Here is a 27,013-nt window from a genome sequence, read left to right on the forward strand (position 1 = left end):
ATGTGATCAGCCAGCCCCCTCCAAAATATGGGGATAAGGGCTTTATCCGACCACTCCAGCTCAGAAGCTAAAGTGCGGAAATGGACAGTAAAATGGCTGACCAAGGACTCACCCTGAGTTAATGCAAGCAGTTGGAGCGCAGTATCATGGGTGACTTGAGGTCCTAAAAAGACCTGTTTCAGAGTGCTCAGGAACAGCGGAGAACTCTGCACCACATGATCGCCACGCTCCCACAGCGGCGTAGCCCATTCCAACGCCCTGTCCGACAAGAGAGACACTATAAATCCCACCTTTGTCCGCTCTGTGGGAAAACTTGCAGCCAGGAGCTTGAGGTGAATAGAGCACTGACTCACGAATCCCCTACAAGATTTGCTATCACCAGAAAATTTTTCTGGCAGCGGGAGGCGAGATAATGTCGGAACAGGGGTGGCAGTGGACAAGGTAGCTGCAGCCATGCTAGCAGCCTGTACAGCAACTGAGGTAACATCCACAGCTGAGGTTGACCTCTCGAGAGCCACCAACCTACCCTCCAGCTGCTGGATATACCGCAAGGATTGCTGTATGTCCATCATTACTAGCCAGACCCGGGCGCTAGTGTAATGTTAGTGCTAGCGGAACGCACCAAATAATAAGATAGACTAAGGTGCGTTCGCAGCCTGGGGTCCACCGTGCAGAGATGGAACCTGCTGCCAAGTGATGACGGACTATATGGTGATACAATGTGAATACACACACGGGTTAACTTCACCCTGTGTGAAGGGAGCGAACCCTGTTAAGTCACAGGGCCGCGGTACAGCACACAAGAGCGCAAGCAAGGAGTCACCAAGCTCAGTCCCAAGACTTGGGATCCGAGTCCGACTAGACTACTTGCGCTCGACACTGCTAATGGGGTGTCAACGTAACCAAAGAAATAATAAAAGGTGCACGAGAGTGCATGCGGTGCCGCACTGGCGAACGCCACTAACCACCCAGGCTTGGGTCAGGAAAGCGCTGTGAAAGCGCACGGCGTCGCACTGGCGGTCACAGCAATTGGACGCTGTATGGTGTGTAACGTGCTGATAGCTGAGTCGAGCGCTAGATAGCAATCACCCACCTTCCGCGAACAGACATCCAATAGGGAGGGGATTTTAATGAACGACTTTCACTCACAACACACACACGTTTACAAATGTACACTAGCGCATGGCCGTGCGGTCATGCGCAGCTTATATAGCTGCAGCACGTTCAGGACCTTCCAATAAAGGACCAATGGGAACTGCTGCAGCATCTGAGCATGTGACCCTCGATCTCCAATGGGAGATCTCACCCTGGGCATGCTCAGAAGGGAAAAAGCAGGACTTAGATCCCAAAAGCGTCTGCTCGCCGCTGCCCAGCACTGGCTTCAATGGCAGAAGCAGGCGAAGCAGCAGTAACCCTATGCACAGAGTGAGACTGAGCAAAATGCTGGGACCTACGTCTCCACTGAGCAGACTTCACTGCGGCTGGAGAAGAATGGGAGACTGCAGCAGCGATGGTTCGAGATTCCCCCTGTGCAGAGGCGGGAACCCGACACCTAACAGTGTCTACACCCCAAAATTATCCCTGATGTTTTTTATTAGGAAATGTGGCCCCCTGCTTGCAACACAATATTAGCCCAAATTATTTTTTATAGTAAATGAGGCCTCCTATCTGCACCCCAATATTAACCCAAATTATTTTTTATAGGAAATTTGGCCTCGTGTTTGCACCACAAAAGTAGTCCAAAGGTTTTGGATTAGGAAATGGAGCCTCTTACCTGCACGCTAATATTTGCCCCAACAAGTTTAATTTTTTTATTATATAGTTTATATGTATAGTTTTTTGTTAGGAAATATGGCCTCCTGCCTGCACCCCAATATTAGACCAAACTATTTTTTTTAGGAAATATGGCCTCCTATCTGCACCCCAATGTTATCCCAAATGATTTTTAAAGGAAATGTGGCCTCGTGTCTGCACCACAAAAGTAGCCCAAAGAGATTTGGAATAGGAAATGGAGCCTCCTGCCTGCACCCCAATATTTGCCCCAACGATTATAATTAGGAAATGAAGTCTGGTGCCTGCACCCCAATATTAGCCCCAACATATTTCATTATGAAATTGGGCCTCTTGTCAGCACCCCAATATTAGCCCCAATGATTTTTATTAGGAAATGGGGTCTTCTGCCTGCACCCCAATATTAGCCCAAACATTTTTTAATGGAAATTTGGTCTCCTGCCTTCACTGTACAATTAGCCAAAATTATTTTGATTTGAAAATGGGGACAGGTGCCTGTACCCCAATATTAGCCCTAATGTTTATTAGGAAATTGGGCCTCCTACCTGCACTCAAATACTAGCCCCAATGGTTATAATTAGGAAATTGGGCCTTCTGCCTGCACCACAATATTAGACCAAACTATTTTTTATAGGAAATGTGGCCTCCTATCTGCACCCCAATATTAACCCAAATGATTTTATATAGGAAATTTGGTTTCCTGTCCACAAAAGTAGCCCAAAGGATTTGGATTAGGAAATGGAGCCTTCTGCCTACACCCTAATATTTGTCTCGACGATTTTAATTAGGAAATGGGGTCTGGTGCCTGTACCCCAATATTAGCCCCAACATATTTCATTAGGAAACTGGGCCTCCTGTCTGCACCCCAATATTAGCCCTAAAGATTTTTATTAGGAAATGGGGTCTTCTGCCTGCACCCCAATATTAGCCCAATCATTTTTTAAAGGAAATTTGGTCTCCTGCCTTCACCATAATATTAGCCCAAACTATTTTAATTAGAAAATGGAGACAGGTTCCTGCACCCCAATATTAGCCCTATAGATATTTATTAGGAAATGGGGCCTCCTGCCTGCAGGGTTATATTAGCCCAAACTATTTTGATTAGGAAATGGGGCCTACTGCCTGTACCCCAATATTAGCCCAAATGATTTTGATTAGAAAATGGAGCCTGGTGCCTGCACACCAATATTAGCCCAAACAATTTTTATAGGAAATTGTGCCTCCTGCCAGCACCCCAATATTAGCCCAATTCATTTTTTACAGGAAATGTGGCCTCCTGTCTGCACCCCAATCTATTTGATTATGAAATGTAACCTCATGAGTCCTGACTGCAACACAATTTTAGCCCAAAACTATTTTTATTAGGAAATGCGACCTCATGAGTCCTAAATGCAACACAGTATTAGTCCAAATGATTTTGATTACTAAATGGAGCATGGTGCCTGCACCCCAATATTAGCCCAAATAATTTTGATTAGTAAATGGGACCTTCTAAGTCCTGATTAGCCCAAACTATTTGCATTAGGAAATGTGGACTCCTGCTTGCACAACACTATTAGCACAAAATTAGTTTGATGCTGGAAGGTCAATTTTACACAGGACAGAATTCTATCCACCAATATGACAACTTGCAGAAGCTGCAGGACCAGCCTCTCTGCACTGTTGTGCCGAGAAAATGGTGCCAGCAAAACAATATATCCACCTTTTATATGGAGAGGGACATGTGACTTTGTCAGCCAATCACAGAAGACCTTGTGCCATGATCGTGTGGATGTTTCTGTACCCTGATTGGTTGCCATAATCTACACAGATTAATTTATTTAAAAAAAATAACATTCCACCGTTCCTCTGACCTCTACCCACCCCTTCATAAAAAACATCCCCTGCTCATTATATAGCACCACTCTCCTTCCCAAAGTCCTAACAAAAGCATTAGTGGAAACACAATCATTTAATGAACTGTGCCTGAGTTTTGCTGACTGTGAGTAAAAATGTTTTGGAATCCGAACACAAATCCACACAAGCTACGCTCATAGATGGTATTTGAGGAGGGAGCTTAAAGAGGTTCTCCATGAATGTAACACAATGCCACTTGTAAATGGCACTAGTACTAGTCATTTATAAGGATTGGCTGCAATCAAAAGAAAACCAGAACACAGATCCTGAGTCCTGTGACAGAAGACAAATATTGTAAGCACATATATCTCTGTAAGCCAAGGGAAGGGCTGTGACGTAAGAAAAAAATAAATCTTCTACTTGGCTGAAAGAGCACAAAGGATTTTTTTTTATAACCCCATTCCTCTGTGGTCAGTCAGTTATGGAGAAGATTTATTTCTTCTCCAGTCACACTCTTTTCCACCAGTATGTATGCTTACAATACAGCTCTTCTATCAGCTGATACATAGGTCTTGGGAGCTGTGTTTTTTTCAGACTGCAATTCCTCCAAACACATGACTAGGACGGGCAGCGGTGTAAATTAAAAGATGAGTCCATTTTATTACAGTCTTGGAAAACCCCATTAAAAAGCATTTTATTTTAAGAGAATCATTAAAAAAATATTTAAGTAGAAACAGTTAGCTTAAGTACAGTGGGGCAAAAAAGTATTTAGTCAGTCAGCAATAGTGCAAGTTCCACCACTTAAAAAGATGAGAGGCGTCTGTAATTTACATCATAGGTAGACCTCAACTATGGGAGACAAACTGAGAAAAAAAAATCCAGAAAATCACATTGTCTGTTTTTTTATCATTTTATTTGCATATTATGGTGGAAAATAAGTATTTGGTCAGAAACAAAATTTCATCTCAATACTTTGTAATATATCCTTTGTTGGCAATGACAGAGGTCAAACGTTTTCTGTAAGTCTTCACAAGGTTGCCACACACTGTTGTTGGTATGTTGGCCCATTCCTCCATGCAGATCTCCTCTAGAGCAGTGATGTTTTTGGCTTTTCGCTTGGCAACACGGACTTTCAACTCCCTTCTATAGGGTTGAGATCTGGAGACTGGCTAGGCCACTCCAGGACCTTGAAATGCTTCTTACGAAGCCACTCCTTCGTTGCCCTGGCGGTGTGCTTTGGATCATTGTCATGTTGAAAGACCAAGCCATGTTTCATCTTCAATGCCCTTGCTGATGGAAGGAGGTTTGCACTCAAAATCTCACAATACATGGCCCCATTCATTCTTTCATGTACCCAGATCAGTCGTCCTGGCCCCTTTGCAGAGAAACAGCCCCAAAGCATGATGTTTCCACCACCATGCTTTACAGTAGGTATGGTGTTTGATGGATGCAACTCAGTATTCTTTTTCCTCCAAACATGACAAGTTGTGTTTCTACCAAACAGTTCCAGTTTGGTTTCATCAGACCATAGGACATTCTCCCAAAACTCCTCTGGATCATCCAAATGCTCTCTAGCAAACTTCAGACGGGCCCGGACATGTACTGGCTTAAGCAGTGGGACACGTCTGGCACTGCAGGATCTGAGTCCATGGTGGCATAGTGTGTTACTTATGGTAGGACTTGTTACATTGGTCCCAGCTCTCTGCAGTTCATTCACTAGGTCCCCCAGCGTGGTTCTGGGATTTTTGCTCACCGTTCTTGTGATCATTCTGACAATACGGGGTGGGATTTTGCGTGGAGCCCCAGATCGAGGGAGATTATCAGTGGTCTTTTATGTCTTCCATTTTCTAATTATTGCTCCCACTGTTGATTTCTTCACTCCAAGCTGGTTGGCTATTGCAGATTCAGTCTTCCCAGCCTGGTGCAGGGCTACAATTTTGTTTCTGGTGTCCTTTGACAGCTCTTTGGTCTTCACCATAGTGGAGTTTGGAGTCAGACTGTTTGAGGGTGTGCACAGGTGTCTTTTTATACTGATAACAAGTTTAAACAGGTGCCATTACTACAGGTAATGAGTGGAGGAAAGAGGAGACTCTTAAAGAAGACGTTACAGGTCTGTGAGAGCCAGAAATCTTGATTGTTTGCTTCTGACCAAATACTTATTTTCCACCATAATATGCAAAAAAAATGATAAAAAAACAGACAATGTGATTTTCTGGATTTTTTTTTTCTCAGTTTCTCTCCCATAGTTGAGGTCTACCTATGATGTAAATTACAGACGCCTCTCATCTTTTTAAGTGGTGGAACTTGCACTATTGCTAACTGACTAAATACTTTTTTGCCCCACTGTATATATTTACCTGTACAGGTTTCTCCATCTCCAGTCAGATGTTTGGGACATGGACCACAGGTATATCCCTCTAGGGGGGCAATTAAATCTTGACAAGTATTGTTAACATAACATTTGTTTTCTGCACAAGAATCAAAATCATTTTCACAGTACATTCCAGTCCATGCAGCTGAGCAGTTACATCCGGCGACCTGCAATTCAATATAAATGGATAGTCACTTGTGTAAACTAAACATATCATTAAATATGTATATCATTGTTGTAAAATATGTAAATTTGATACAGCAAGACCATTTACCTTGAAGGTTGTGGCCCTATTTTCTAAGCTGGTTGCATCCTCATAAAGACAGCTGCCATTGTTAGTACAGTTGCAGAGAACCAGAGTTAGAATCATGTCAGTAGCGACTTTGGAATCATCGGCTACTATAGTGGCGTTAACAGGTGTTGAACTAGTGGGATTCCAAACCAAAACTCCATCACCTGCACAGTAAAAAGAAAATCATGAAAGACATTGACAAGAAAAATAAATTATTCTTGGTGTAGGATATGACAGAGATATGTTTTATATCTTAGTAATGTGATCAGCTCATATAAATTTGTTAGGCTGAATATTAGTAATCAGTATGTTAGGGCTGGCAGAATGCACCAAATAAATATAAAAGATAATAATAAGGTGCGTTCGCAGCCCGCGGTCCACCGTGCAGAGACATTAACTGCTGCTCGGTAATGGCAGAACAAGATGGCAGGTGAATGTCGAACACACACGGTTAACCATCACCTGGTGTGCACTGTGACGAGCTCTGTTACAACACAAAACCACTGAGCCACAGTATACATTGCACAGTATACCGCACCCTGTTGCCAGTCACAAGGCACAGCAGGATTAACTCTAGTGAGGTCACAAGGCTCAGCCCCTAGCACGAGGGGTAGGAGTCTATCTAGATGCATGGCGTTGCACCTGCGATGCCTAAAGAAATTAGGTAAATTAAGCACGCTGAGTGCGCGCAGCGCCGCACTGGCGAATGTCACTAACCAAACGCTAACTGAAGGATTGAGCACACTGAGTGTGCATGGCGTCGCACTGCCATATGCCATAAACTGATGCTGACTAATGTGTGCTGTGCCAATGCTTGGTCCTCTCCTTTGCTCCAAACATCCAAAACTCACAACACGAGGATTGGGGAAGATTAGGAGCTTTCATCTGAGACAGACACACTTTCACACATATACCACAATTAGGATATACTAGCGGCCGTGCTATCCTTTTATAGTCACAGCCTTCCAGGACCTTGCTGATGGCCCAATCTGAGCTGCTTGATGACCTGAGCATGTGACCTCCAACCACCAATGAGCGGTCATCTCACGGTCATGCTCAGATGGAGAAAAGCAGGACTTAGTCCCAGGAGCATTTGCTCGCTGCTGACTAATGCTGGTTGCTATAGGTGACCTGGGATGGCAGCAGCAACCAGAAGCACAGCATTAGCCTGAACAAGATGCTGGGACTGATGTTTCTGCTGTGCAGGATGCTCTGCAGCTGACGAAGAATGGGAGACCGCAGAGGACATGAATCGAGATTCATCCTGTGCAGTTGCGGGATCTCAATGCCTAACACAGTATATCAATAATAGTAGATTGTAAAGCATAACTATTGGGGAAGATTGATATATGTATACCTGTTATATTGATATCAGCAGAGTTCGTCTCCAGAGAGAAGATCACAGTATCGTTGTTCTTATCAGTGGCCGTGTAGATAACCGTAATTGGCTCTTTAAGCTTGGTGAAAATGGTGGTGGGTCCAGTAACATTAGGAGGAAAGTTATCTGTAGAGAGAAGTTGTTCTATTTAGTCAAATCTTTCTAACTAAATATATACCGTATTTTTCGGACTATAAGACGCACCGGACTATAAGGCGCGCCCAGGTTTTAGAGGTGGAAAATAGGGAAAAAAAATATTTGAAGCTAAAAAATGTGGTAAAATATTTAATAACATAAATGACATACTATTATATGTGGTGTTATTATATATAATAGTATGTTATTATGTTGGAAGCTGCGGGACCAGTGTGGTGTCTGTAAAGCACTATATGAAGATGCTGGAGGATGAGTATAAGAATGGGGGCACAGGGCTTATATTATATTTAAAGCACTACTCCAGCACTGCAAAATAACACTGGAGTGCTGCTTTAAAATCCCATGGGAGAACTATAACTCCCAGCATGTCCTGCAGATCCTATGACATGCTGGGAGTTATAGTTCACCAAAGGAGTGGCAGAGTGCTTTATTGTGTTCTGTAAAGACTAACCTCCTAAATGTGGCAGCCAGCCACACTGTGGTGAGGTTAAAGCTGGAGTATCCCATTACTGTACACACAGCAGTCCCTCTTTCCTTTCCACAGCACAGATTATGAGGAGGCTGCAGATTCTAGTGGAGACTGGAGAGCCTGAAGGACCTGTGATGATGTCAAGAAGAGGGAGGGCTCTGAGCTGCCATGTGATGCTCCAGCCCGCCCACTCCTGACATCATCACAGGTCCTCCTGCACAGCACTCAGAGTCCAGCCCAGGCATGGCAGGCAGGTATGCAGCCATCTCCTCTCTCCCTTGGCCCCTGCTGCTGCCTCCTCTCCCCCAGACACACAGACCTGCCCAGCTGCTGCAGGAATCAGCGCTGGAGAAGCCATGTGTGTCCCTGCTTAAGCATTTGCTGCTCCCAGCTCACTGCTCAGCTGATAGGTGGGCGGGGAGCCGCTAATGAATATTCACTGCACTTAATCATCGGGAGCACATGGTTTCTCCAGCACTGATTCTGGGCAGCAGGGACATCCTGAAGTGGGATAACAGTGCGATCCCACTCACTGCTGCCCCCCTCCCCACATGCTACATCCCTACCATAAGACGCACCCACACTTTCCTCCCAAATTTGGAGGAAAAAAAGTGCGTCTTATGGTCGGAAAAATACGGTACATCTGATATAAAAATAAGTTGATGCTTTGTTTATTTAGAGGATAATGCTGGAATGTGAAAGGAAAGATTGGCAGGTTCTACCTATCACTACTGTAAAGTTATAGAATATCGCTAAGAAATATTTACAATTACTAAGAAAGTGTGAAAACATCAGAGGATAATGTATATTTCTTACTCATTGTGCTGCTTTGTTCATTGGTTGATATAATACTGTCAAGTGTGGCCTTTCCTAAATCTTCATTTCCAGTACTCAAGACATCAAAGATACACTCATCATTTCCTTGACAAGTCTCATTTGCTTTCTTAATGATTTCACCATCAGTCGTCAAAAGCAGCTCATCATAAAACAGTGGCACAAACGTGTTATTGTTGTAGGTGTACCAGGACTCCCCAATGGTTTCATTGTAGATGAAGAGGCTGTCCAAAGAGGAGGTTTTCCCTGTGAAACAAAAACATTTGAAAAGAGGCTACAATGTTCATATGTTATTTTCCCAATTAGGACAGTCTTTCCTTGTAATAAATGTAGGTTTTATTTAAAAACATGTAAATTAAAAAGATCTTTTATTTTTCTTGATTAAGAGAGCTAGATAGAAAATTATATAAAACCTATTTAAACAACATGGAAAATCTGAAATGACAAAGTAGACACCAATGAGCACTTACATGTCATTCCGATCTCAAATATCAGGGAATCATTCGGAAGGTTCACACCATTAAATTCCAGTTTGGTTCCATTAGCAGCCATTAGGTCATCTGTCTTATCATCATTAAAGATTCCTGCAAAACATTTACAGCAATGGAATCAAATGCAAAAAAGAATGCTACATTTGAGATAACTGGTCATTTATTCATTTTTTTCACACGTTTTTTATTGCTATGTTCCCAAGAAATAATAATAATTATAAATATCTGTATATTACGGTAGCTCGTATACCTCAGATTTCAAGGTAACTCAATGTCACGTAATACACTGTATTATTTAAAGATCAGGCAAACATATTTTCTTACCCAGAAGGCCTTCAGTTTTGTTCTTGTAGATAGTATCTAACATTGTGACAAAGCTCAAAGCTCCCTCATTAGCAGAAACTGTGATTGAGATCCCACCATCGAATGAGGCTTGTATTTCGTCTTTGCTTGTCTTCTCCAGTGTGATTTTGCTTACATAGGTAGAGTTATCTTTTAAGAATCAAAGTAAAATGTATTAATCCTATATATTCACAGGAATTCCATGCCTAATTGTAAACTATGCCACTGTTTTATGTGATTTTACACTTATAAAGGCAACTTTAACAAGTCTCTAAAATTTTTACTCTGAATCTTGATTTTAAGAATTTACATTAGGAAGACATCAAACATCTTTAGCTGATTCCAGCAAACTATATATCAAGTCAAAATGTTAAAATATACAGTATATACTGTATGCTACAATAAGAATATTCTGATTTTTTATTTCTTTTGAGGAAGAAAAAGTTAAACTTTGTTTATAAAATTCATAATGTAAAAAGTTGAGTTACCTGGTAAAGTAAATTCTGTGCCATTGAGTTTCACAATGGTTGAATTACTCCCCTGGAGAATCCACTCAATCTATAAAAAAAAAGCAGAAAAAAGATGCAATTAGCATCAATCAAAAACTGCACTCCGTCTTATAAATCATGTGTACATTGGTTTACGGTTAAACAAATATTGTAAATATTTAGTTTTATTATCATCTCTACCGTTGTCTCTTCTTGAATTATCGCAGCCAGTCCCACGAAGTTGGTTGCCTGTGTTTCATGTGTCCCATTGCTAGCCCTAGCAGTACGGCCCTGCAGTCTGAAAATTACTGTGCCATTCTCATCTTTCACATTGGTCAAAATGAACTCTCCCAAGCCATTGAAAGTGTATTTTACTTCATCTAAAGTATTGATGTGGGGATCACCGAATAGGGAACCTAAAAAAGAATATTGTGTATTCCGTTTGTTGTTTCAACTATTTTGACTAAGTAACTTCATGTATTTAGAGGAAGTAAAGCTTACCAAAACGTGGCGGAACATAGCCAAAGCAGTAATCATAAGGTCTTCTCGCCCGGTACAAAGAACATAGGTATGAGGAGCCAGAGTACAAGCAGCAGTTATTGTAGGGATCAACTTCTTGTTCTGTAAGAGCAAGATACATTGTAGTAAAATATTGTTGTATTACGTGTTAATATGTCCCAAAGAAAAACAGTGAAAAATGAGCTGATAAAATCTTATTAGTATTGCAGCCCACATATAATTATTATACCGGTAATTATGTTTTTACATATAAGTGAGTAAAAAAAAATTAAAATAATAAAAATAGTAACATGGTGATATGCGAAACTGTTCACATTCTTGAAATTTTCTAGAAAATAAAATATTTTTCCCAGAAAATTATTGCAATTACACATGTTTTGTTATACACATGCTTATTTCCTTTGTGTGTAATGGAACAACTCAAAAAATGAAACGAATAACAAAGAAAGGCATATTGGGCATAATTTTACACTAAAACCCAAAAATGGGATGGAAAAAAATGTTGGCACCATCAACTTAATATTTGCTCACATGCGCTTTGGAATAAATAACCACAATCATTCACTTCCTATAACCATCAAAGCAAGCTTCTTACAGCTCTTATCTGGAATTTTGGATCTCTCTCCTTTTGTGAACTGCTCCAGGTCTCACATATTTGGGGTGTCTTCTAGCAGCATTAATTTTAAAATCTTTCCACCAGTGTTCAATGTGATTTAGACCTGGACTATTGCTGGGAGTTACATCACAAGCTGGAAACAAAGTTGTTTACCCACATTTTTCATAATTTTGTCAGGCCTATTTTATGTATTTTGTGTGAAATTTTGTCCAATTTGCCTTTTTTCAGTTTTTTTGTATTGTCCTGATACAAGTAATAAACCTGTGTGTAACAAAACGTGTGTAATTCCAATAGTTTTCTGGGAGAAATACTTCCATTTCTGGAACAATTTAAAGGGTGCCAACATTTTTGGCCATGACTGCAATAAATAACAGTCAAAGATTTTATTAATTCCCATTAATGAGTACAATATTCATACCTTTGTACTGAGTTCTTTGTCTCTGCATTTCTGACATAAAGTAGTTGTAATAATAGGTATAGTAGTAGTAAGGGTTCGACCATCTGAGCCAACTGTTTTCATACTCCCACGGAGTTGGTAAGTATCTTTCTTTCTCGCCATAGGACAAACCGCCCCAGTAATTGTAGTAACATCTTGTGCCTCCTCCATGCCATGATGAAAATGTGGTCTGGTACGTATCGTAACTGTTAATACCTAGGAGCAAAAGGAAACAGATAATTTAGTAGTACATGTATTGCTATTTGCATTTCTATTCTTCAAAGAGAACCTTCCACCTTCATGTCTGTTTTAGAAAATCATGTATTTTTTCAAATCTCAAATGCAAATTAGCTTGAAGTCATTGTGGGCATGGAGAGTGCGAATTGCATTACAAACTTGTACCTACACACCAACAACAAATTTGCATGTTGCTTAAGTGCTGGACTTCTTAATGACACAAGCACTTCAGATTCATATAAGACAGTTAATATTTTAATGTTGTAAAAACTAAAAACATCATCATCAATAACATCATGCTGATGGTTTTCTTTAGTTAGTTACATAGTTACACAAGTTGTAATTGTATCATACAATTATTAGGTTCTGTAGAAGGACGTAGATCTGGGGATTTATTATGATGGAATATAGGCTGAACTGGATGGACAAATGTCTTTTTTCGGCCTTACTAACTATGTTACTATGTTACTATGTTACTAAGTTGAAAAAAGACCTAGGTCAATCAAGTTCAACCTTCCTCTAACAATTCTACATATTGTCACTAATTCAGCTATAACGCACAATGTTATGTGTGCTGAGGAAATCATCTAGCCCTTTTTTTTAAAGGCTGTCATAGTTTCTGCCATTACTATCTCTTGTGGTAGGGTATTTCACATTCTGACTGTTCTAACTGTAAAGAACCCTTTCATATTTACTTATTTTTCAGACTATAAGATGCACTTTTTTATTCCAAAAACTTGGAGGAAAATGGGGGGTTCATCTTAATGTCCAGATATACGTCCTGAGGTTGTGGATGGGGAGGTGGGGGAGCGGCAGCAGCAGAGAAGCCAGTTGTAGAGATTAGAGTCTGACTGATTAATTGAGTCTGTGGACAGGAGTCTTTTATAAAGGTGACTATGTAAGACAGCTGTCTTTAATGCAGGTAACAAGTTGATTAGGAGCGTCTACAGTAACTGGTCTGTAGGAGCCAGAACTCTTAATGGTTGGTAGGGGATCAAATACTAATTTCTCACTGCAAAAAAGCAAATGTATTTATATAATTTATACAATGTGATTTTCTGGATTTTATTTTTGATATTCTATGTCTCAATGTTAAAATTAACCTACCCTTAAAATTATAGACTGTTCATGTCATTGCCAGTGGGCAAACTTACAAAATCAGCAAGGGATCAAATACTTATTTACCCCACTGTATACCAGAATATTGATGATGGGGTCATACATACTAAGATAGGGATAAGGGGGCAATGCATACCAGGATGGAGATGAGGGGGCCATGCATACCAGGATAGGGGTTGAGGGGGCCATGCATACCAGGATGTTGATGAGGGGACTATGTATATCATGATGGCGATGAGGGGGTCATGTATATCAGGATGGTGATGAGGGGGCCGTGGATGGCAATGAGGTTGCCACTCATACCAGGATGGTGATGAGGTGGCCGGGCACTCCAGCATAGGGCTGAGGCGACCATGCATACCAAGATGGGGATTAAGAGATCATGCATACCAGGATAGGGATGACGGGCCATGCATATTAGTATGGGGAGGAAGGGACCATGTATACCATAATGGGGATAAGGGGACCATGTACACCAGGATGGTGGTGTTTGGGCCCATGTATATCCATATTGGGGATATAAATATATATCAGGATGAGGGATATTAATACAGAATTGCTCACATTTTTTTTTTCTCCTCATAGTCCGGTACATCTTATAGTCTGAAGAATATGGTAGCTGACTAAATCACAATCTTCCACCTATAATGAGTGTCCACTTGTCCTTAGTATGGTATTTGGAAAGAATAAAGGTACCGTCACATTTAGCGACGCTGCAGCGATCTAGACAACGATGCCGATCGCTGCAGCGTCGCTGTGTGGTCGCTGGAGAGCTGTCACACAGACAGCTCTCCAGCGACCAACTATGCAAAGTCCCCGGGTAACCTGGGTAAACATCGGGTTACTAAGCGCAGGGCCACGCTTAGTAACCCAATGTTTACCCTGGTTACCAGTGTAAATGTTAAAAAAAAAAAACACTACATACTTACATTCCGGTGTCTGTCGCGTCCCCCGACGTTATGCTTCCCTGCACTGCCTGTGAGCGCCGGCCGTAAAGCAGAGCGGTGACGTCACCGCTGTGCTCTGCTTTATGGCCAGCCGGCGCTGACAGTGCAGGGAAGCAGAACGCCGGGGGACGCGACAGACACCGGAATGTAAGTATGTAGTGTTTTTTTTTTACATTTACACTGGTAACCAGGGTAAACATCGGGTTACTAAGCGCAACCCTGCGCTTAGTAACCCAATGTTTACCCTGATTACCAGTGCAGACATCACTGAATCGGCGTCACACACGCCGATTCAGCGATGTCTGCAGGAGATCCAGCGACGAAATAAAGTTCTGGCCTTTCTGCTCCGACCAATGATGTCACAGCAGGATCCAGATTGCTGCTGTGTGTCAAACACAACGATATCGCTATCCAGGATGCTGCAACGTCATGGATCGCTAGCAATATCATTGTTAAATTGTTCAGTGTGAAGGTACCTTTAGTCATGTGCCTGTACTTTGTACTAACCACACATATATTTGTACATGTAAATGAGATCTCCTCTGAGGTGCCTTTTTTTCTAAGCTAAACAAGACCAACTTTTCCAACTTCTCATGATATGAGAGGCCTTCTGTCCCTAGTAATAAACTGTTTTCCGCCTTTGTACTGACTCTACCATCTGAATAACCTTATTAAAATGTGAAGCTCAAAACTTGATCTCATATTCTAGATGTCGCCTCATAAGTGATTTGTAAAGGTGTAACAATGCGTTGGGATCTCGGGATTTTATCTCTCTTTTTTCAAACCCTAAAATCTTGTTTGCTTTTGAGGCAACTGCTTGACATTGAGTACTGCTGCTCAGCTAACTTGTAACTAGAACCCCCAAGTCCTTCTCCTGTTCTGTAGTCCCGAGTATACTTCCATTTAATGTATATGCAGCAATCCGTCCTCGGTGGTGCATTACTTCACATTTATCTACATTACATCTCATATGCCAAGTGTTTGTCCATTCAGACATCTTATCCAGATCATTGTGCAATATCCTAATGTCATAGTCAGATTTTAATATCCTAAATAGTTTGGTGTCATAAGCAAAGACTGACACTTAATTTTCAATCCTATCCACTAGCTAATTAAAAAAGAGGTTAAAGGGAACCTTTTCAGCAGGATTGTGCACAGTAACCCACTCACAGTGTCAGGTCAGCGCTAGGTTTGAGCAAAACAGATCGGCACTTTTCAAAAGTCGCCGACTTTTAGCAAAGTCGGGTTTCGTGAAACCCGACCCGATCCCACTCTGGGATCGGGTCGGCGGTCGGCGGTCTCTACTTAAAAGTCGGGTTTCGTTTTATATATACAGTGGGGCAAAAAAGTATTTAGTCAGTCAGCAATAGTGCAAGTTCCACCACTTAAAAAGATGAGAGGCGTCTGTAATTTACATCATAGGTAGACCTCAACTATGGGAGACAAACTGAGAAAAAAAAATCCAGAAAATCACATTGTCTGTTTTTTTAACATTTTATTTGCATATTATGGTGGAAAATAAGTATTTGGTCAGAAACAAAATTTCATCTCAATACTTTGTAATATATCCTTTGTTGGCAATGACAGAGGTCAAGCGTTTTCTGTAAGTCTTCACAAGGTTGCCACACACTGCTGTTGGTATGTTGGCCCATTCCTCCATGCAGATCTCCTCTAGAGCAGTGATGTTTTTGGCTTTTCTCTTGGCAACACGGACTTTCAACTCCCTCCAAAGGTTTTCTATAGGGTTGAGATCTGGAGACTGGCTAGGCCACTCCAGGACCTTGAAATGCTTCTTACGAAGCCACTCCTTCATTGCCCTGGCGGTGTGCTTTGGATCATTGTCATGTTGAAAGACCCAGCCATGTTTCATCTTCAATGCCCTTGCTGATGGAAAGAGGTTTGCACTCAAAATCTCACGATACATGGCCCCATTCATTCTTTCATGTACCCGGATCAGTCGTCCTGGCCCCTTTGCAGAGAAGCAACCCCAAAGCATGATGTTTCCACCACCATGCTTTACAGTAGGTATGGTGTTTGATGGATGCAACTCAGTATTCTTTTTCCTCCAAACAAGACAAGTTGTGTTTCTACCAAACAGTTCCAGTTTGGTTTCATCAGACCATAGGACATTCTCCCAAAACTCCTCTGGATCATCCAAATTCTCTCTAGCAAACTTCAGACGGGCCCGGACATGTACTGGCTTAAGCAGTGGGACACGTCTGGCACTTCAGGATCTGAGTCCATGGTGGCGTAGGGTAGGCCTTGTTACATTGGTCCCAGCTCTCTGCAGTTCATTCACTAGGTCCCCCCGTGTGGTTCTGGGATTTTTGCTCACCGTTCTTGTGATCATTCTGACCCCACGGGGTGGGATTTTGCATGGAGCCCCAGATCGAGGGAGATTATCAGTGGTCTTGTATGTCTTCCATTTTCTAATTATTGCTCCCACTGTTGATTTCTTCACTCCAAGCTGGTTGACTATTGCAGATTCAGTCTTCCCAGCCTGGTGCAGGGCTACAATTTTGTTTCTGGTGTCCTTTGACAGCTCTTTGGTCTTCACCATAGTGGAGTTTGGAGTCAGACTGTTTGAGGGTGTGCACAGGTGTCTTTTTATACTGATAACAAGTTTAAACAGGTGCCATTACTACAGGTAATGAGTGGAGGAAAGAGGAGACTCTTAAAGAAGAAGTTACAGGTCTGTGAGAGCCAGAAATCTTGATTGCTTGTTTCTGACCAAATACTTATTTTCCACCATAATATGCAAAAAAAATGTTAAAAAAACAGACAATGTGATTTTCTGGATTTTATTTCTCAGTTTGTCTCCCATAGTTGAGGTCTACCTATGATGTAAATTACAGACGCCTCTCATCTTTTTAAGTGGTGGAACTTGCACTATTGCTGACTGACTAAATACTTTTTTGCCCCACTGTATATATATATATATATATATATATATATATATATATATATATGTCATTCAGACACATATATATATATATTTATATTAACTTCAGCGCGATATAGCAGAAAAGCCGGTAATTCACTTACCGGCTTTTCATTTCTCCTGCCAAAACCCGACATGATTTGAGACATGGTATACATACAGTAAACCATGTCATATCCCCCTTTTTTTCATATTCCACACTACTAATGTTAGTAGTGTGTATGTGCAAAATTTCAGCGCTCTAGCTCTTAAATTTAAAGGTTAAATCGTGGAAAAAATTTGTGTGGGCTCCCACGCAATTTTCTCCGCCAGAGTAGTAAAGCCAGTGACTGAGGGCAGATATTAATTGCCTGGAGAGGGTCCACGGTTATTGGCCCCCCTGGCTAAAAACACCTGCCCCCAGCCACCCCAGAAAAGGCACATCTGTAAGATGCGCCTATTCTGGCACTTGGCCACTCTCTTCCCATTCCCGTGAAGCGGTGGGATATGGGGTAATGAAGGGTTAATGCCACCTTGCTATTGTAAGGTGACATTAAGCCAGATTAATAATGGAGAGGCGTCAATTATGACACCTATCCATTATTAATCTAATTGTATGAAAGAGTTTAAAAAAACACACACACAATATTAAAAAGTATTTTAATGAAATAAACACACCGTTTGTTATAATATTTTATTGTACGCTCAATCCACTCGCTGAAGACCCTCGCTCTGTATCAAATAAAAAATAATAAACCAACACTATACATACCCTCCGTAGATCTGTAACGTCCCACGTTGTAAATCCATCTGAAGGGGTTAAAATATTTTACAGCCAGGAGCTCTGCTAATGCAGCGCTGCTCGTGGCTGTAAACCCCAGCGAATGAAGGTAATGTAGGTCAATGACCTGTAGTTACCGTCATTCGTGGTGATGCGCCCCTTTCTGGATGTCCCTGGAGCGTGGGAAAAGTTCCCAGGCTCTAGGTCATATGAGGGCATCCAGCAGGGGGCGCATCACCGCGAATGAAGATAACTATAGGTCATTGACCTACATTACCTTCATTCGCTGGGGTTTACAGCCCCGAGCAGCGCTGCATTAGCAGAGCTTGTGGCTGTAAAATATTCTAACCCGTTCAGATGGATTTACAACGTGGGACGTTACAGATCTACGGAAGGTATGGATATTGTTGGTTTATTATTTTTTATTTGTTACAGAGCGAAGGTTTTCAGCGAGTGGATTGAGCGAACAATAAAATATTAAAACAACCTGTGTTTTTATTTCATTAAAATACTTTTTAATAATGTGTGTGTGTGTGTTTTTTAACCATTTAATGCAAATGGATTAATAATGGATAGGTGTCAGAATTGACGCCTCTCCATTATTAATCTGGCTTAATGTCACCTTACAATAGCAAGGTGACATTAACCCTTCATTACCCCATATCCCACCACTACACGGGAATGGGAAGAGAGTGGCCAAGTGCCAGAATAGGCGCATCTTGCAGATGTGCCTTTTCTGGGGTGGCTGGGGGCAGATGTTGGGGGCAGATGTTTTTAGCCAGGGGAGGCCAAAAACCGTGGACCCTCTCTAGGCTATTAATATCTGCCCTCAGTCACTGGCTTTACTACTCTGGCGGAGAAAATTGCACGGGAGCCCACGCCAGTTTTTTCAGCGATTTAACCCTTAAATGCGTGGGCTCCCGCGCAATTTTCTCCGCCAGAGTAGTAATGCCAGTGACTGAGGGCAGATATTAATAGCCTACAGAGGGTCCACAGTTTTTGACCCCCCCAGCTAAAAATATCTGCCCCCAGCCACCCCAGAAAAGGCACATCTGTAAGATGCGCCTATTCTGGCACCGTGTAGCAGTGGGATTTGGGGTAATGAAGGGTTAATGCCACCTTGCTATTGTAAGGTGACATTAAGCCAGATTAATAATGGAGAGGCGTCAATTCTGACACCTATCCATTATTAATCCATTTGCATTAAATGGTTAAAAAAACACACACACACATTATTAAAAAGTATTTTAATGAAATAAAAACAGGTTGAGGTCATATGAGGACATCCAGCAGGGGGCGCATCACCGCGAATGAAGGTAACTATAGGTAATTGACCTACATTACCTTCATTCGCTGGGGTTTACAGCCACAAGCACAGCTGCATTAGCAGAGCTTGTGGCTGTAAAATATTTTAACCCCTTCAGATGGATTTACAACGTGGGAAGTTACAGATCTACGGAATGTATGGATATTGTTGGTTTATTATTTAATAAAATATTAAAACAACCTGTGTTTTTATTTCATTAAAATACTTTTTAATAATGTGTGTGTGTTTTTTTAACCATTTAATGCAAATGGATTAATAATGGATAGGTGTCAGAATTGACGCCTCTCCAATATTAATCTGGCTTAATGTCACCTTACAATAGCAATGTGGCATTAACCCTTTATTACCCCATATCCCACCGCTACACAGGAATGGGAAGAGAGTGGCCAAGTGCCAGAATAGGCGCATCTTACAGATGTGCCTTTTCTGGGGTGGCTGGGGGTAGATGTTTTTAGCCAGGGGGGGGGCAAAAACCATGGACCCTCTCCAGGCTATTAATATCTGCCCTCAGTCACTGGCTTTACTACTCTGGCGGAGAAAATTGCGCGGGAGCCCACGCCAATTTTGTCCTCGATTTAACCCTTAAATTTAAGAGCTAGAGCGCCGAAATTTTGCATATACACACTACTAACATTAGTAGTGTGGAATATGCAAAAAAAGGGGGATATGACATTGTTTACTGTATGTAAACCATGTCTCATATCATGTCGGGTTTTGGCAGGAGAAATGAAAAGCCGGTAATTGAATTACCTGCTTTTCTGCTATATCGCCCTGAAGGAAATGTAAAAAAAAACCAAAAAAAACCCATAGACTTACATTGGGTTTCAAGTTTCGGCCAATCCCCGACCCCGACTTTTCAATGGGATCGGCCGATTTCACTCGACCCGACTTTTGAGAAAGTCGGGTTTCGTGAAACCCGACTCGACCCTGAAAAACTAAAAGTCGCTCAACCCTAGTCAGCGCAGTTAAACTGATTAAAATGATACCTAGGTTGATATCCGTCTTGTGGTTGTTCTTTAATCTTTATTTTCAGTTTTCAGTCAATGCTCACTCCACAGGGCAGCCTCTGGAGGGTCTTCATGGTGTGCTCTGCTTAGGTATTCATAATGCAGACTGCTGACAGGTCACTGATCCCTCAGTGTCCTTCCTTCTAGTTAACATAATATTATATATACATACTAAAATAAAATAAAAACCCTTCCGCAGGCAGGCGCCAGCCCTGACACTTGCGCTGCAGCATAATCGCATGTGTAATGTGCATACAGTACTATTTGGAGGGCTATATGGGAACCATTATACTGTTTGAAGGGCTATGTGGGAGTTATTAAATTGTTTGGTGAGCTATTTGGATGCCTGTATACACATTTGAGGGCTATGTGGGGCCATTATACTTTTTGGTGGGCTAAACGGTGGACGTTGTACTTTTTTGAAGAACTACTGTGTTACACACCCGTCCCAAGTATCCTGGGCTCTGCTTCCTTCACCTCAGCACGCTGATTGTTTAAAAAGGGGGTGCTGCGGGAACACTAAGAAGCTTCAATAGGAGCAAATTTACTTTGTAAGGGCTGCAAAGTTGTGAGATATGTTCTTCTGTGACCCGGCCAATATTATTTTGGTGTTGTTGTTGTTATGGGGTGAAGCACAATTAATACCTCTGCTATGGGGGTCCCATGATTTCTATGTGCATCTCTTATACAGACGTGGATATTTCATTGCTTCAAAAACCTGAGGCTTTCACTAAATGAAAAAGTTCTTATCTACACACTTGTATAAGATAATATTAATGTACTTTGTAATAGCAGAACTTACCTGTATTTTTTAGTTGAAAGCCATAATGTTGTAGACGACTTGCTGGCGTATAAGAAGGATCAAATGTGGCTTGAGAATATGAGCAGGGGCATGGGTTTGTGTAATATATCCAGTATGGATATGATTTAATATCATTATAATACCAACTCAAACATTTCTGTTTGTAGTTTACTGTTTGTGCTGTGTTGTATTCCAAACGATAAGCCCAATAGCCTTTTTTGTCTGCCATTAGAAAATAAATGGAGAGAAAATATATGTTTAGATACAGAAATAAATGAAAACACCAATACATCTGCTGTAGCCTTAATTCTTTCACCCCTGAGACTATTTTCCTCTTCATGACCAAGCCAAATTTTACAATTGGAACCAGTGTCACTTTATGTGGTAATAACTTTGGAATGCATCAACGGATCCCACTGATTCTGAGACTGTTTTTATGATAATGGTAACATTTGCTAGATATGTCTTGCATTTATTTGAAAAAATGTCGGAAATTTGGCAACTTTTAATTCTTATGTCCTTAAACCATAGAGTTATGTCACACAAAATAGTTAATAAATCACATTTCCCATATATCTACTTTACATCTGCATCAAGGGTTAAAAGTTTATCAGGAAATTTCTAATTTTTCAAACCAACTTTAAAAAAGAACAACGTATTTTTAGGAATTACATCACATTTGGAATTACTTTGGGGGGCCTGTGTGAGAGAAAATAACCAAAAATGACATCATTCTCAAAACTGAACACCTCAAAGGGCTCAAAACCACATTCAAGAAGTTTATTAACCCTTCAGGTGCTTCACAAGAATTAAAGCAATGTGGAAGGAAAAAAATTAACATTTTACATTTTTTCACAGAAATGTTACTTTTAGAGTTGAGCGACCTTGACCTTTTTAGAGTCGAGCCGGGTTTCGCGAAACCCGACTATCTCAAAAGTCGGGTCGAGTGAAATCGGCCGATTATGACGTAAAGTCGGGATCGACCGAAACACGAAACCCAATGCAAGTCAATGGGGCAGCATAGTCGGCAGTGAGTGGGGGCCAGGAAAACACCTAGAGTGCCCATTTTAATGTCAAAACCATCCATTCTTCTTAATGAAGCTTGTCAAGCGTAATTTACCTTATAATAATTGGAAGGCATTTGAAATTGGGGGTCATTTGGCTAAAGTTGTGGTGGGTAGGGCTGGTTCAAGTAATTAGTGGGCCCAGGAAATCTGGACCACGTCACGGCAGTGGAGCAGGGAGAGGTAAGTATTTCAACTTTGCAAGTGCTGTGAACCTGAGCAAGCAGGGGGGGCCCACTCGTTGGCATTGGCACTGGCACAGGGCCCCTCAAAGTACAGCGGTGTGTTTGCACGGCGGGGGCGCCTCCCACCGGCAGCAACACTTTTGCGTACCATGAGAGGCCCTGTGCCAGTGACGTCGCCAACTAGTATTCCTCCCCCCACCTGATGAAGGAACCTGCACTTTCATCTGCACCTTCCTGTTTGTCCCCGTGTAAGGTGGTATGGTATGCGGGAAGGGGGACCTGACTTTCAGCAGGGTCACAATCTTGCAGTGTAGCGTGCACGGGAAATGTTGCGTTATGGGTCAATGTACCAGCAGACTCATCTATCACTGGCTGGGCAATGGGCAGGATGAGGAGGAAACACAGATATAGGCCCAAAGAATAAAGTGGGCTAAATGCAGTTCAAAATTGGTAACACAGGACTAATCAGGGGGCATTGCAGTGGAGGACAACTGGAATGAGAGGCTGACACAGAGAGTAGGCCCAAATCAGTAAGTAGTCGAAATGCAGTTCAAAATTGGCAACAGTAGTAAACAGGCGGCACAGCTTTGTTCAGTGGAGGAGAACAGCAAGGAGTGGCAGACACCGATAGTAGGCCCCAACCCAACTAGTAGGCCAAATGCAGTCTAACATTAACAACTACTTAACAAGCGCCTGAAAACGGAATTTCAGGACAGGAAACCAGGAGAACAGCAAGGAGCGGCAGACACCGATAGTAGGCCCCAAACCAACTAGTACGCCAAATGCAGTTGTTCCGTTTAACCACAATTTAATGAGAGCCTGAAGATAGAAGTTCAGGAAAGGCAACCTGGAGAACACCTTGGAGTGGAACACACCATCTCTCTACACCCCATACCCAATTTGTAGGCCTAATGCAGCGTAGTTTCCAACAACTACTAAACGAGAGCATGATGATCGAAGCATTGGCGAGGAAACCTGGGGAACACCTTGGAGTGGAACACACCATCTCTCTACAGTGGAACACACCATCTCTCTACACCCCATACCCAATTTGTAGGCCTAATGCAGAGTAGTTTCCAACAACTACTAAACGAGAGCCGGAAGATCGAAGCAATGGAGAGGAAACCTGGGGAACACCTTGGAGTGTAACACACCATCTCTCTACACCCCATACCCAATTTGTAGGCCTAATGCAGCGTAGATTCCAACAACTACTAAACGAGAGCCGGAAGATCGAAGCTCAGGAAAGGCAACCTGGAGAACACCTTGGAGTGGAACACACCATCTCTCTACACCCCATACCCAATTTGTAGGCCCAATGCAGCGTAGTTTCCAACAACTACTAAACGAGAGCCGGAAGATCGAAGCAATGGAGAGGAAACCTGGGGAACACCTTGGAGTGTAACACACCATCTCTCTACACCCCATACCCAATTTGTAGGCCTAATGCAGCGTAGTTTCCAACAACTACTAAACAAGAGCCGGAAGATCGAAGCAATGGAGAGGAAACCTGGGGAACACCTTGGAGTGTAACACACCATCTCTCTACACCCCATACCCAATTTGTAGGCCTAATGCAGCGTAGTTTCCAACAACTACTAAACGAGAGCCGGAAGATCGAAGCAATGGAGAGGAAACCTGGGGAACACCTTGGAGTGGAACACACCACCTCTCTACAGTGGAACACACCATCTCTCTACACCCCATACCCAATTTGTAGGCCTAATGCAGCGTAGTTTCCAACAACTACTAAACGAGAGCCGGAAGATCGAAGCTCAGGAAAGGCAACCTGGGGAACACCTTGGAGTGGAACACACCATCTCTCTACACCCCATACCCAATTTGTAGGCCCAATGCAGCGTAGTTTCCACCAACTACTAAACGAGAGCCGGAAGATCGAAGCTCAGGAAAGGCAACCTGGGGAACACCTTGGAGTGTAACAAACCCTCTCTCTACACCACGGAAGGGCTGATTCTTAGGAAGGAAGGCTGTTGGAAAGAAGCAGGGCGCATCCGAGGGTGATTATATTCTTATTAGGTATATACTCACCCTCGGACGCGCCCTGCTTCTTTATTTGTAATGAATGTTTATTTGCAATGTGGTTTTGACTTACTCTATTTTTTTGGTAAATAATGATTTTATTATTTTCATTGTTTTGCATCTTCTTGGCAATAATATAAAGAAGACGCGACAGGACAACACTCGGTGGATGCCATATCTGTGTTTAAAATTGAAAAAACCTTTCAGTTAACTACTTGCAGGAGAAAGTTATTGTAGCTGGTGGCCATTTTTAGTACTGTACCAGATTTTTGTTGTATGTGTTTGTTTTTAATGTTAAAATGTCTGCATTTGATATCTCTCCAGTATTTTCTTTTTTATAAGCAAAATACTTATTTTTATATTTTCTGATGTTGGTTCCAGGGGTACACGGGCAGCAGTGGTGTGGTCAGTGGAGGCCTAGTGGAAGGAGTGACCGCAGACAGGCATCGAAGGCCTAAAATAATAACACATGGCTGTAGGCAATTTTAAATTGGTTACAGGGGTACACGCGCAGCAGTGGTGTGGTCAGTGGAGGCCTAGTGGAAGGAGTGACCGCAGACAGGCATCGAAGGCCTAAAATAATAACACATGGCTGTAGGCAATTTTAAATTGGTTCCAGGGGTACACGGGCAGCAGTGGTGTGGTCAGTGGAGGCCTAGTGGAAGGAGTCACCGCAGACAGGCATCGAAGGCCTAAAATAATAACACATGGCTGTAGGCAATTTTAAATTGGTTCCAGGGGTACACGGGCAGCAGTGGTGTGGTCAGAGGAGGCCTAGTGGAAGGAGTGACCGCAGACAGGCATCGAAGGCCTAAAATAATAACACATGGCTGTAGGCAATTTTAAATTGGTTACAGGGGTACACGGGCAGCAGTGGTGTGGTCAGTGGAGGCCTAGTGGAAGGAGTGACCGCAGACAGGCATCGAAGGCCTAAAATAATAACACATGGCTGTAGGCAATTTTAAATTGGTTCCAGGGGTACACGGGCAGCAGTGGTGTGGTTGGTCAGTGGAGGCCTAGTGGAAGGAGTCACCGCAGACAGGCATCGAAGGCCTAAAATAATAACACATGGCTGTAGGCAATTTTAAATTGGTTCCAGGGGTACACGGGCAGCAGTGGTGTGGTCAGTGGAGGCCTAGTGGAAGGAGTCACCGCAGACAGGCATCGAAGGCCTAAAATAATAGCACATGGCTGTAGGCAATTTTAAATTGGTTACAGGGGTACACGGGCAGCAGTGGTGTGGTCAGTGGAGGCCTAGTGGAAGGAGTAACCGCAGACAGGCATCGAAGGCCTAAAATAATAACACATGGCTGTAGGCAATTTTAAATTGGTTCCAGGGGTACACGGGCAGCAGTGGTGTGGTCAGTGGAGGCCTAGTGGAAGGAGTCACCGCAGACAGGCATCGAAGGCCTAAAATAATAACACATGGCTGTAGGCAATTTTAAATTGGTTCCAGGGGTACACGGGCAGCAGTGGTGTGGTCAGTGGAGGCCTAGTGGAAGGAGTGACCGCAGACAGGCATCGAAGGCCTAAAATAATAACACATGGCTGTAGGCAATTTTAAATTGGTTCCAGGGGTACACGGGCAGCAGTGGTGTGGTCAGTGGAGGCCTAGTGGAAGGAGTCACCGCAGACAGGCATCGAAGGCCTAAAATAATAACACATGGCTGTAGGCAATTTTAAATTGGTTACAGGGGTACACGGGCAGCAGTGGTGTGGTCAGTGGAGGCCTAGTGGAAGGAGTGACCACAGACAGGCATCGAAGGCCTAACATTACAAAAATGTCAATACAATGGTATTGTCAGTGGCAGGCATTGAAGGATGTCAGCGCATAGACTAAACATTAGTGGAGCTGTGAGATAATTTTGCAAGTGGTAGAGCACTGTTTGAGCTGGGGTGGGGGGAAACTGTCTTGTGGCCGGCGGTACAGGCCCAGGGCCCCTCATATTACAACGGTGTGTCTGACGTTGGGTGCGCACCACCACCGCCAGAGACACTTTATTGTACTAGGAGGGACCCAGTGGCAGTGCCGTCGACCAAAAGCGGGCTCACCCACCTCTTCAGACAAACTGCACTCTCACGGGTGCTGTCGCCAAGTGTCGATACCACGGCCCCGTGTGGGGAGTTTGGCCATTTAGTGAGGTGTAAACATGTCGTATGCTGGACAATCAGGTGCAGAAAATTACGAGATTGGAAAAGGCATTCAGAATAGTCCACAGGCAAGACCTTTTCATAGGAAAGCTAGGTGTCAGCCGGGCAAGGTGGGGCAAAAGATTTCGAAATCCAGTTGTGGTTCATTTTAATGAAGGTTAGATCATCTACATTTTGGGTAGCCAGATGAGTCCTTTTTTCTGTTAGTATTGAACCTGCAGCACTGAATACTCTTTCTGATAGGACACTAGCTGCCGGGCAAGCAAGCTCCTGCAATGCATATTCTGCCAATTCTGGCCAGGTGTCTAATTTGGATGCCCAGTAATCAAATGGGAATGACGGTTGAGGGAGAACATCGATAAGGGATGAAAAATAGTTTGTAACCATACTGGACAAATGTTGTCTCCTGTCACT

This window comes from Ranitomeya imitator, chromosome 5 (assembly GCF_032444005.1).
Source record: "Ranitomeya imitator isolate aRanImi1 chromosome 5, aRanImi1.pri, whole genome shotgun sequence".
Taxonomy (NCBI): Eukaryota; Metazoa; Chordata; class Amphibia; order Anura; family Dendrobatidae; genus Ranitomeya; species Ranitomeya imitator.